General features: G+C 34.6%; 1 long non-coding RNA gene across 1 annotated transcript; it reads left to right on the forward strand.

Moving 5' to 3' along the window:
• The first annotated feature begins 1,536 nt into the window (after positions 1–1,536).
• LOC120288191 lies at positions 1,537–4,762 on the forward strand. The gene is made up of 2 exons (XR_005546491.1): positions 1,537–1,742; positions 2,333–4,762. It is a non-coding gene; the product is annotated as an uncharacterized LOC120288191 (long non-coding RNA).
• Positions 4,763–10,032: the final 5,270 nt, after the last annotated feature.

Raw genomic sequence — 10,032 nt, forward strand, 5'->3', positions numbered from 1 at the left:
ATATCTCTCACAAGTCCCATACTTGAAATTATTTCTTGCCTTTTTTTTTTCTTCTCTTTCTTTGGAAATTCTGATACATTTAAAATTGAAAAAAAAATTATGTATTCGCCAAAGGTTTGATCGAATTGTCTTATAATGCAATTACAATTGTCATAATTATCTTATCAACAACTAATTATTCCACTTAATCAACCCTATTTTTCAGTTTTGTTAATGTAGTCCTTAACTTTTGGGTCATATTTTAGTGAAGTCTTTCCCGCTAATGGCCACCTAAAATCGTTGATATGGTGTCTAGCCAATACCAATCATCCTAAGTAGTGTGCTCACATGGTCAACTTGTTGGTTTCCACATTTACAGGAAATATTACATGTAAATTTGTGCAAATGTATATGATTATATTGACAAAATTGGAAAGTTAAAATTGAATTGACATCCATACTATAGATATAAGACTAAATGGATAATTTCCCCAAATATTTAAATAATCACTTATTCAATGGACAAATGTATAAGCATTTTTGGGATAAGTACACTAAAAATATCTTAATTTTTGTATGGCGCTCACTTGAGTGCTATAAATTTGAAAAATCAATTACTTGAGTGCCAATTTTGATTTGCGTTATAGGAAAATCTAACACGGACATATCCTACATGGCATCATAATGAGAAATTAATAAAAAAAATTCACATAGGATATTTGGCTAGAAATAACACTCAAGTGATTGATTTTATTCTGATGTGACATTCAAGTAAATAAAAAAAAAAATTGGCATTCAAATGAGTGTCATACGAAAGTTTTGACACTCTTGATGTTCTTCTCCTAGATAATAGTGTTTGAATCCAAAGTGACCTAGCATCAGTTTATATCGAAGCCTGAGTAGCAATGGCATGATGTGGATCCCACCAACTTCCCCACAGACGCCCTTCCTTTTATTTTCCTTTTTCAAACTTTTTTTTTCGGTTTTTGTTTTGATTTTCCCCTTTTTTTTATTATCGATGGACCAAAGAATAGCATTAGGCTTGTAGATCTATAAACAATGGGTTCTATTTAATAACATTCTGGTATATACTTCAATAAATTAATTTTAGTAAATCAGCCTTGGTAGGTTTTTCGTATTTTTCTTAACCCAAAACTATAATAATCTCTTGTCCACAAGAGTAGATGAGCAATGCGGGATCATAACACGAATTTACAAAAAATTCCATTACATTGTTTGATCTTCTTTTATATGACTAAAATGGCCAAAGACATGCCGCTAGCGGTAGAAGTCTCCTTTAAGAGCCACTAAGGTGTTGTTTCATAACGTTCTAGGATCATCCATTTCTATTTTTTTTGTTTTCCAAAACAGAAATAAAACATAAACGTGTTTGGTAATTTGGTAATTTTTTTGTTTCCAAGAATAATTTGTTCCTGAAAATAGATTTGTGACAGAAATAAAAAATAAAAAAAAGTTATTTCTTTGTTCCTGAAAATAAAAATAAAAACAAGACCGATTCTCATTCCCTTTTCCTTCTTGCATCAAATACGCCTCTCTCTCTCTCTCTCCCTCTCTGCGTCGTGAAGTTTCTGCCTCCTCCTCCTCCTCCTCCCGCATCGATCGATCAACAGTTGCCAAAGACGACGGAGTCGCCAACACCTTTCCTCCTCCTCCTTTAATTGATCATTCAATGTTCGCCAGAGATGACGGAGTTGCCAACACCTTTCCTCCTCCTCTATTGCTGCAACTAGTCCCGATAAACGGTAGGCGTCTCTCTTTCGTGATTCTTGCTTTGTTTTTGGTTGCTCCCCTCTACCTTTTTGGCTGGCTTTGATTTTTCGCTCAATTGAGCGAAGCTGTTAGTCATGATTCTTTCTTTCCAAGCTCGAGCAGTCGTTCTACATCTAAGTTTTCTACTGGCCCCTCGTCTGCCTCTGCTTTATATAAAACGAGGGGTTCCGAGCAAATCCGATTACACTTGCAGCCTACCACCGCGATAGATCGTGCTTCTCCATCGGCGATTGAAGAGAGAATCGATTGCTTCTTCCCTTGTGTCCTCTCTGTCTTGTTCCTTTTCCCTTTTTGTCTTTTGTTTTTGCTACTTCTGATTTGAGAGAGCAAGTCATAGATCGTTTGCCTTTCGCTGTTCCTTCGATTTATTCCCGTTGTAGCTCGTTTTACGTTGTTTTCTGAGGGGCTCTTGCTTCTTCCCTTGCCTCCTTTGCTTCCGCCTTCACCTCCTCTCAATCCCCGTCTCTCCTCCACGCTCGCTTCCTCGAGGAAGCTTCCTATTTTGAGGCTCCCGAGCGGTATCCCCAAAGCGTCTGCTAAAGGTGCGTTTTCTTTATCCCAGAATGGGTCTCTGCGCATGAGGTTAGAATCGGTCGACGTATGAGCAATTGCAAGCCTTTCACTATGGCGATTTAGCATCTTCAGTTTCTTTGACTCCTCAGCGTCTTGGAGAACTAGGCTCATGTCTGGCACATGTCCCTCTTCTATGATTCTGGCAGTCAACTTGTCCAGCTCAGCACTAGTAAGTTCTGAATGAGTTCTTGATTGATCATAAGCTGAAAAGATATGTACTCTGTTCTTATACTTGATCCAACTACATTCTGGTTCCTTTTTTATTGATCTATCTCTCATATCCCGCCTTTGTTGGGCCGCAAACATAGATATTTGTGAGTAAAACATAGCTTGCAGGGTTCTGTGGCTCCAATTCTAACAATGAATCAGCTGCTCATTTCCCAATTTCCCCGTATTACCATGAAGTCTACATGAGCACTGCAGCTGCGCCCAACCGATTGCATCGGGAGGGAAGGGCATTTTGTGTATAAAATTTTTGGCTTCTTCGAACCTTCTTGATCGGCTAAAAAGATCAACCATGCAAGTATGGTGACCATCGATCAGGGTAATTCTATATTCTTTGATCATCAATTTAAAATATATTTGTCCTTTCTCAACGAATCCTGCTCTACTGCATGCTGAAAAAAAGCCAATGAAAGTGACAGTATCTGGTTTCAATCCCTGGGCCAACGTCTTCTCAAACAAATCTATGGTCTCCTTAGCTTTGCCAACCTGAGGATAACATGACCCAAGTGCTGTCTAGGAAACCACATCCGTGATTCTCATCTCATTGAATAGCAGAACGGAGTACTCTATGATTCCACATTTACCGTACAAGGTTATGAGAGCATTTGAAACTATCAAAAATGAAATAAAGCCAGAAACCAAGGCTCTACAATGAAACTGTGCACCCTCGTCTACGCTTGCTAGGTTTGCGCATAAGCTAATCACACTCCCAAGTGTGAACTCATCGGGTCAATGCCATTTTTCTACATATCACAGAAAACCTTGATAGCTTCCTCACTCAGCCCATTCTGACCATACCCCAATAGCATTGATGTCCATGATATAACGTTTTTAATGATCATTTTTCTAAATTCTTTTTCAGCATGTGTGATCTTTTCTCTTACGCACCGGCTGTGGTCTTTGAACTTTTACCTAATCGGGGTGGAATTTGATTCTTTTATTTCTCGTCGAGCGATTTGCCACGGTGGGTCATCATCATTTATATGTCTTGTTGTGCTCTTAGGATGTTTGTGCTGTGTGGTAGCCATCTATACTAAGTGAGCAATGATTGTGTGTGGTAGCCAAATGTTGGGTGGTTACAATGTTATAGCTATGTTATGATTTAATGTAGTATTGCATGTAATTCTAACATGATTATGTTATGATTTAATGTATGGCTCATATGCTACCCAACCAGTCAAGGTTGAATGGCATCCCAGAAAGAGGCATTTACCACAAAGTGAATCTAGCTTTCAACCAACTTGTATGTAAGTTTGTTGGTAGAAGAGGTTAAAAAGAAAAAGCGCACATCCTACTTACAACAAAGCAGGGTGGAATCTACTTATAACAAAGCGGGGTAGAATAACTATGAGTTGAATTTAATAAACGGACATGACTCCAATATAACAAAGAATAGTTGGGAACAAAGCAAACAAACTGAAAAAATAGTATGGTAGCTTTAAGAAACTTTTTTCACAATCTTGATTTGACTTGGATAATATCAAAAAAACAGTTGTTATTGATAATCCAAGTATATGAGAACCTCACATCAATGTATCATTTAACTTTTGGTCATTTTGAGATCATTGTAGATGTAAGCTTTAAGATGTTTGATTATGTTGTTGAGGTATGTTGTCATTGTGAAAATTGTGGGATAATAGTAAGTGGGCAAAATTCAAGAATGATGGATTTCCTCAGTATCCCGAGCTATGTATTGTTTTTTGTGATACATATGCCACTGTGGAGCATGCAACGAGAAATACAAAAGATTTGATGCTATCGAAGGAAGATGTCAATGTTGGTGGTGATGTAAACGGTGATCTAGTGGACGATAAAGGAGTATTTACAGCTGACAATACAACTACTCCAATCCAACACTCAAGATGGATAGGACTCCAAATACGAAGAGGAGAAGAAAGATTAACTCATATGATGTTGCTAGCACTTGCAGAGCCTTACAAGAGATGATTAAATCTAGAACAAGTCAATCTGTGAGTAGCTCTGCCACCTCACAGGTCACATCACCACCTGTAGACCATTTCTTTATATCTGCTATGATTGATATTCTAGTTAGCATGCTTAAGTTGGAGCAGGATCTTTACAACAAAGTAGTAGAATGAGCATGCATTAGTAGTAAATGAAGAGAGGCTTTCATAAAATCCCTAGTTGAAATGAGAAATGGACTTCTTTAACATCTTTAGTAGATGTTGAGAAATATACTGTAGATTACGTGGGATTTTAATATATGGTTTCATTACTCTATGACTTATGTTATTGCTTGTTATTTGGGTTTTAAAGATATTCATGTTGACTCTTGTATTTGTTTTCGTGCGGTGGCATCAATATGATGAATTGCTTGGAATTTTTATATTTGATCTGCTTTCACTCTACAATTTATGTTATTGGTTATTGGTTTTTTTTTTTTTTTTGGATATCTATATTGATATTCTTGTATTTATATGGTTGTATAGATATTATGGAAGAGAAACCAAATAGTGTGTTTAATGGGCAGATAATACCAGTTGAATAGTACTTGGATGAGTTTGATATAGACATAATGATAATATGGTTGTGCACTATTACGATGGAGAGGTCTTTGCATACGAGAGAACCTATTAGGGACAATAAATTCTCAAGAGTCGAATGGGTAAGAGAGATTATTTATGGACATTCAGATAGAATATATGAAGCATTCAAAATGGAGAAACTTGTTTTTCTGAACCTATGTGATTTAACGAGGACAATAAGTTGATTGAAAGATAGTCAATATGTTGGGATAGATGAACAATTTGTGATTTTCTTATCTTTGGTTGGTCACAATAACTCCATTAGAAATATATGTGAGAGATTCTAACGTTCGGGAGAAACAATTAGCAAGTATTTCACTATAGTATTGAAAGCAGTTCTTAAACTGTCAAAAGAGGTTATTAAGGTACCTTCCTTTGATGTCATTATGGATGGGATTTTTATAGATCCTAACTATAAACGTTATTTCAAGGTATGATTTTCATATAGATTTTATATAATCAAATATATATAGTTAATAATCTTGTATAACAGTAAACTTTCATAAAATCACAAGGCTGCATTGGTTCTATTGATGGCACCCATATTAATGCTTCTGTGCTTGCGTCAAAGCAGATCTCGTTTAGAGGTAGGAAAGGGATAACCACCTAGAATGTGTTGTGTGTTTGTTCATTTGATATGAAATTTACTTTCATGTATGTTGAGTGGGAAGAATCAAACGATTTTCCGGTGCTCTTGACAGCACTCGAGATTCATCAATTGCAATTTCCTTGACCACCACTTGGTATTTGCTTTGTCTATAAGGAATAATTTTTTGTATAATTGTATTGCAATTGCATATCATAACAAATTTATATATACCTTGTTATAGGAAAATATTACGTGGTCGATTTTGGTTATGTAGCACTTCTAGGATTTTTAACTCTGTTTAAAAGTGAACGATATCATCTGAACAATTACAAGGGTAGAGAGAGACGGCCAAGAACAGCAAGAGAATTGTTGAACCATAGACACTCTTCACTAAGGAATGTCATTGAGAGGTTGTTTTGGGTATTAAAGAATCGCTTTTTCATTTGAAGACATATGCCTACATTTATAATTTAGAAGCAAGCATTTGTTGTAATTGCATGTTGTGCTTTTCATAACTGCGTTTGTGACCAAGATAAGATGCACAATTTTTTTTTCTCTATATGGAGATCCGGAGTACGCGTTTGGATCTAAACAAATGGAGGTTACAGATGATACATCGCATGAGGAGGCAGCTAAGATCAACACACTTAGGAAAAATATTGCAAATAAAATGGCAAGACATCTCAATATGCCTGAAATTCCTTGACTTTGTATTTCCGACTCTTGTAATGTTATTTATAAGTACTTGGCAACCTTTTTATTAATCATATTAAGGTTATCTAATTCTATATCATTATATATTGTGATTCTAATTCTTAGGCCATGATACTCTATAATAATTAGCCAATGACGGTATTAAAAAAAAAAATTAAAAAGCACGAGTTTATGATTCCAATTCCACCTTCCTCTTTCAAAAACTTTATATAATCAAGTATTATTGACATTTTATAAATTAAATGAAAAAATTAGGAATAATATATATATTTTTGGGAATAGAAATTTTTTAGTCGTACCAAATGTGTTTATGTTCTTTTTCTGTTCCTAGAATAAAAATATTGTGCAGTTACCAAATGCATTCTTTTGTTTAGAAATTATTATCGGGAATAGAAATAGAAAAAGAATATTTCTCAAAAGAAACTGTTCCTGGTAACAGAAATGTTACCATACGCACATCCTAAGTTAACATACCTCAGTACATTTTATTAGCATGACTCACTATCATTTCTCGTATTTATTATTACTACTAAGTTAGCCTTGCAGGTAGAAAGGGCAAAGAAAGAATAAATTGCGATTAGAGTAATGGAATAAGAAACCATGGAGAGCCATTTTATCTATCTAGTAAAAATTAGGTGAACGTAGTCATTTAAAAGATGGAAATAGCCCTATCCTAATTGATTTTTTTTTTCCTTTGAAACAATGCGGTCTTTTTCTGGTATGATATTGTTTCATAGGCCTTTGCAAATATGTGTTGGGTACGCCACTTTTTCTGATATATATAATATGGCAACACAATCCAATTATACCGATTTATTTTTTCTGTTAAAGACGTTCCTACCAATTAATTAGCACTAAGCTTTGTGTACTCAATCAACATCTGTAATGAATCTTTTTAAGTCTTCCTCACAAGAAAAAGAAGAAAGAAAAAAGAAGGCAGTGCTTCTAAATTAGCATGACTCACTATCATTTCTCGTATTTATTATTACTACTAAGTTAGCCTTGCAGGTAGAAAGGGCAAAGAAAGAATAAATTGCGATTAGAGTAATGGAATAAGAAACCATGGAGAGCCATTTTATCTATCTAGTAAAAATTAGGTGAACGTAGTCATTTAAAAGATAGAAATAGCCCTATCCTAATTGATTTTTTTTTTCCTTTGAAACAATGCGGTCTTTTTCTGGTATGATATTGTTTCATAGGCCTTTGCAAATATGTGTTGGGTACGCCACTTTTTCTGATATATATAATATGGCAACACAATCCAATTATACCGATTTATTTTTTCTGTTAAAGACGTTCCTACCAATTAATTAGCACTAAGCTTTGTGTACTCAATCAACATCTGTAATGAATCTTTTTAAGTCTTCCTCACAAGAAAAAGAAGAAAGAAAAAAGAAGGCAGTGCTTGCCTATTTATATGAAAACTCTTTGGTGTAAATGTGAGATGCATAGCTGACTTGTAATGAAAGGATGTCAATTCATGTTGGAAAAAGTACTATAAAAAGTCTTAAACCTATTACATTTGTGCCATTCAATAATAAACATTTCAATTGTACCATTGAAGTCCTAAATCTTTTGATAATTTGTTAATATAGTCCATTTTGTTAATTTTGATCGGAAATCACTGATATGGACACTGATTGTAGCATGATTGATGTCGACGTAGACAAAATTTATAATTTTTTAAATATTTTTAATTAATTAATTAATTTTTTTTATTGTAGCCAGTGAGGCTACTCTTGCTTGAGTGAGGGTTGCCCTCCCTCACGGCCTTAGGTGAGGGCCATCCTTGCGGGATCTGGCAAAGGCCCCAATTTTTCATCCTCATCTCTTTTTTTCTTTTTATTTATTTGTCTTTTAATAAGCATGTGCGAACTATTTCATGATTTTTAAGTTAAATTAGGGCTTTCCCGAATGCATTTCTAACTTTTTAAATACATATAGAAACTCATCATTAATGAAATTTGAGCCTTCTAATAGAAATTACGATAATAATTGTAACAATGATGACGACAATAACAATAATGATAATTAAAATAATAATAGCGCATATATTATATGGATAGGTGCTGACGAGGTATTTTGCATTTTGATGACTACTTTATGTGGGATTCGTATCCGTTAGGATCATAAACATCATAATTTTACTAAAACAAAAGACTGGTCGACCTGTCATGAAAACACGTAAACTCTTGTTAGCATAAGAATAACGTATAAGCAGTAAAATTTACTATTCACTCACACATTAGAAAAATTTAATAAATCTATGATCTATTATTAGAGACAACAATAGATTTTTGCATTCAATGATATTGTCTAAATCTAAGTTGGTAAAATCAATTAGTAAGTTGAATATCTATAATATCTTCATGAATAATGTCAGTAAATTGTCATGACTAACAGCAAAAAAAAAAAAAAATTCTTCCATAAGAACCCAGAAAAAAAGCTTGTACGGATTCACCAAGCTTTAGAAGAAGTGTAGAGTAAAAAGAACGGTGAGTTCGGGATATTGGAAGGAGCAAAACCCACCGACATCAAAGATGGCCAGGACAATGTCACTAGTCACAAGAAACACTTCAACTTTAAAGTGAAAGATGACACCTCTTCTGACAACAAAAATGTCGAGAAAGGATCTTAGATTATGCCCGAGTACTCCATACTTAATCAAGAAGTGAGTCAAATTGTTTTATTCTAACTTTGTTAGTTTATCATCATGTGCGTCTGTATTCTAGTTAATTTTGAATGTAAGGGATAATGGTCTGTGCGCCGTGCGAGCGTTTCCAATAAACCTTGGAAAGTTATTGGAATTTTTCCGATTATAACGAACTTTGATTTACGTTATGTATTCTAGAACTCATTATGTTAATAAATCTGGAAAGCCAAATTATTTTCCTTTCCAAATTAATTTTGAAAGTTATGTGAACAATATATTCCCATGATCAATATATTCTAGCGTTTGTCTCGCTAAAGTTTTTCTGATAAAATATGGCATCGAACCTGAGATGCAACATTGTAGATGCAAAACGATCTCCTAGGTCGTGCAGTTCACATTTATGAAGCTGTTGATTTAATTGAAAATGTTAGAGATAATATAGGATATATTTTCACTTTATTAGAGATAATTAGAATATTTTTATTAATTTTTATATCTAATAAGATTGCGTGGATATCTCCATTAAATTATGCATATCTTGAGAGATATAGAAAATTAACTAGAAATATTTAACTGTTCCTAATATAGAAAAACATTCTAATTATCTCTAACAGAAAACATGAAAATTTCAGCAGATCCTGGCTTACATGGGCGACATTACTCGGCGCCTGTAAAGTCCATGGCTTAGTAGACCTAGGTGAAAAGACAGGGAGCAAACTTTTGAACTTGGATCTCACCCATGAGGGGCATTATGGGCAACTTCCAAACATATATGCCAAGGCAAGCAAATGGGCAGATGAAATTAGAGTCCGAAGACTAATAGCGGAGCGAAATGGCAATGAAGTTGCTGGTTGGACCTTGATTGAATCGCAGGGACTAAATAGATTTGTGGCAGGTAGAGGTAATTGGTTCCCTATTTGTCAAAATTTGGTGATTGGGGATTGGATCAGTCTGGTTCAATG

Source organism: Eucalyptus grandis, chromosome 9, assembly GCF_016545825.1.
Source record: "Eucalyptus grandis isolate ANBG69807.140 chromosome 9, ASM1654582v1, whole genome shotgun sequence".
Taxonomy (NCBI): Eukaryota; Viridiplantae; Streptophyta; class Magnoliopsida; order Myrtales; family Myrtaceae; genus Eucalyptus; species Eucalyptus grandis.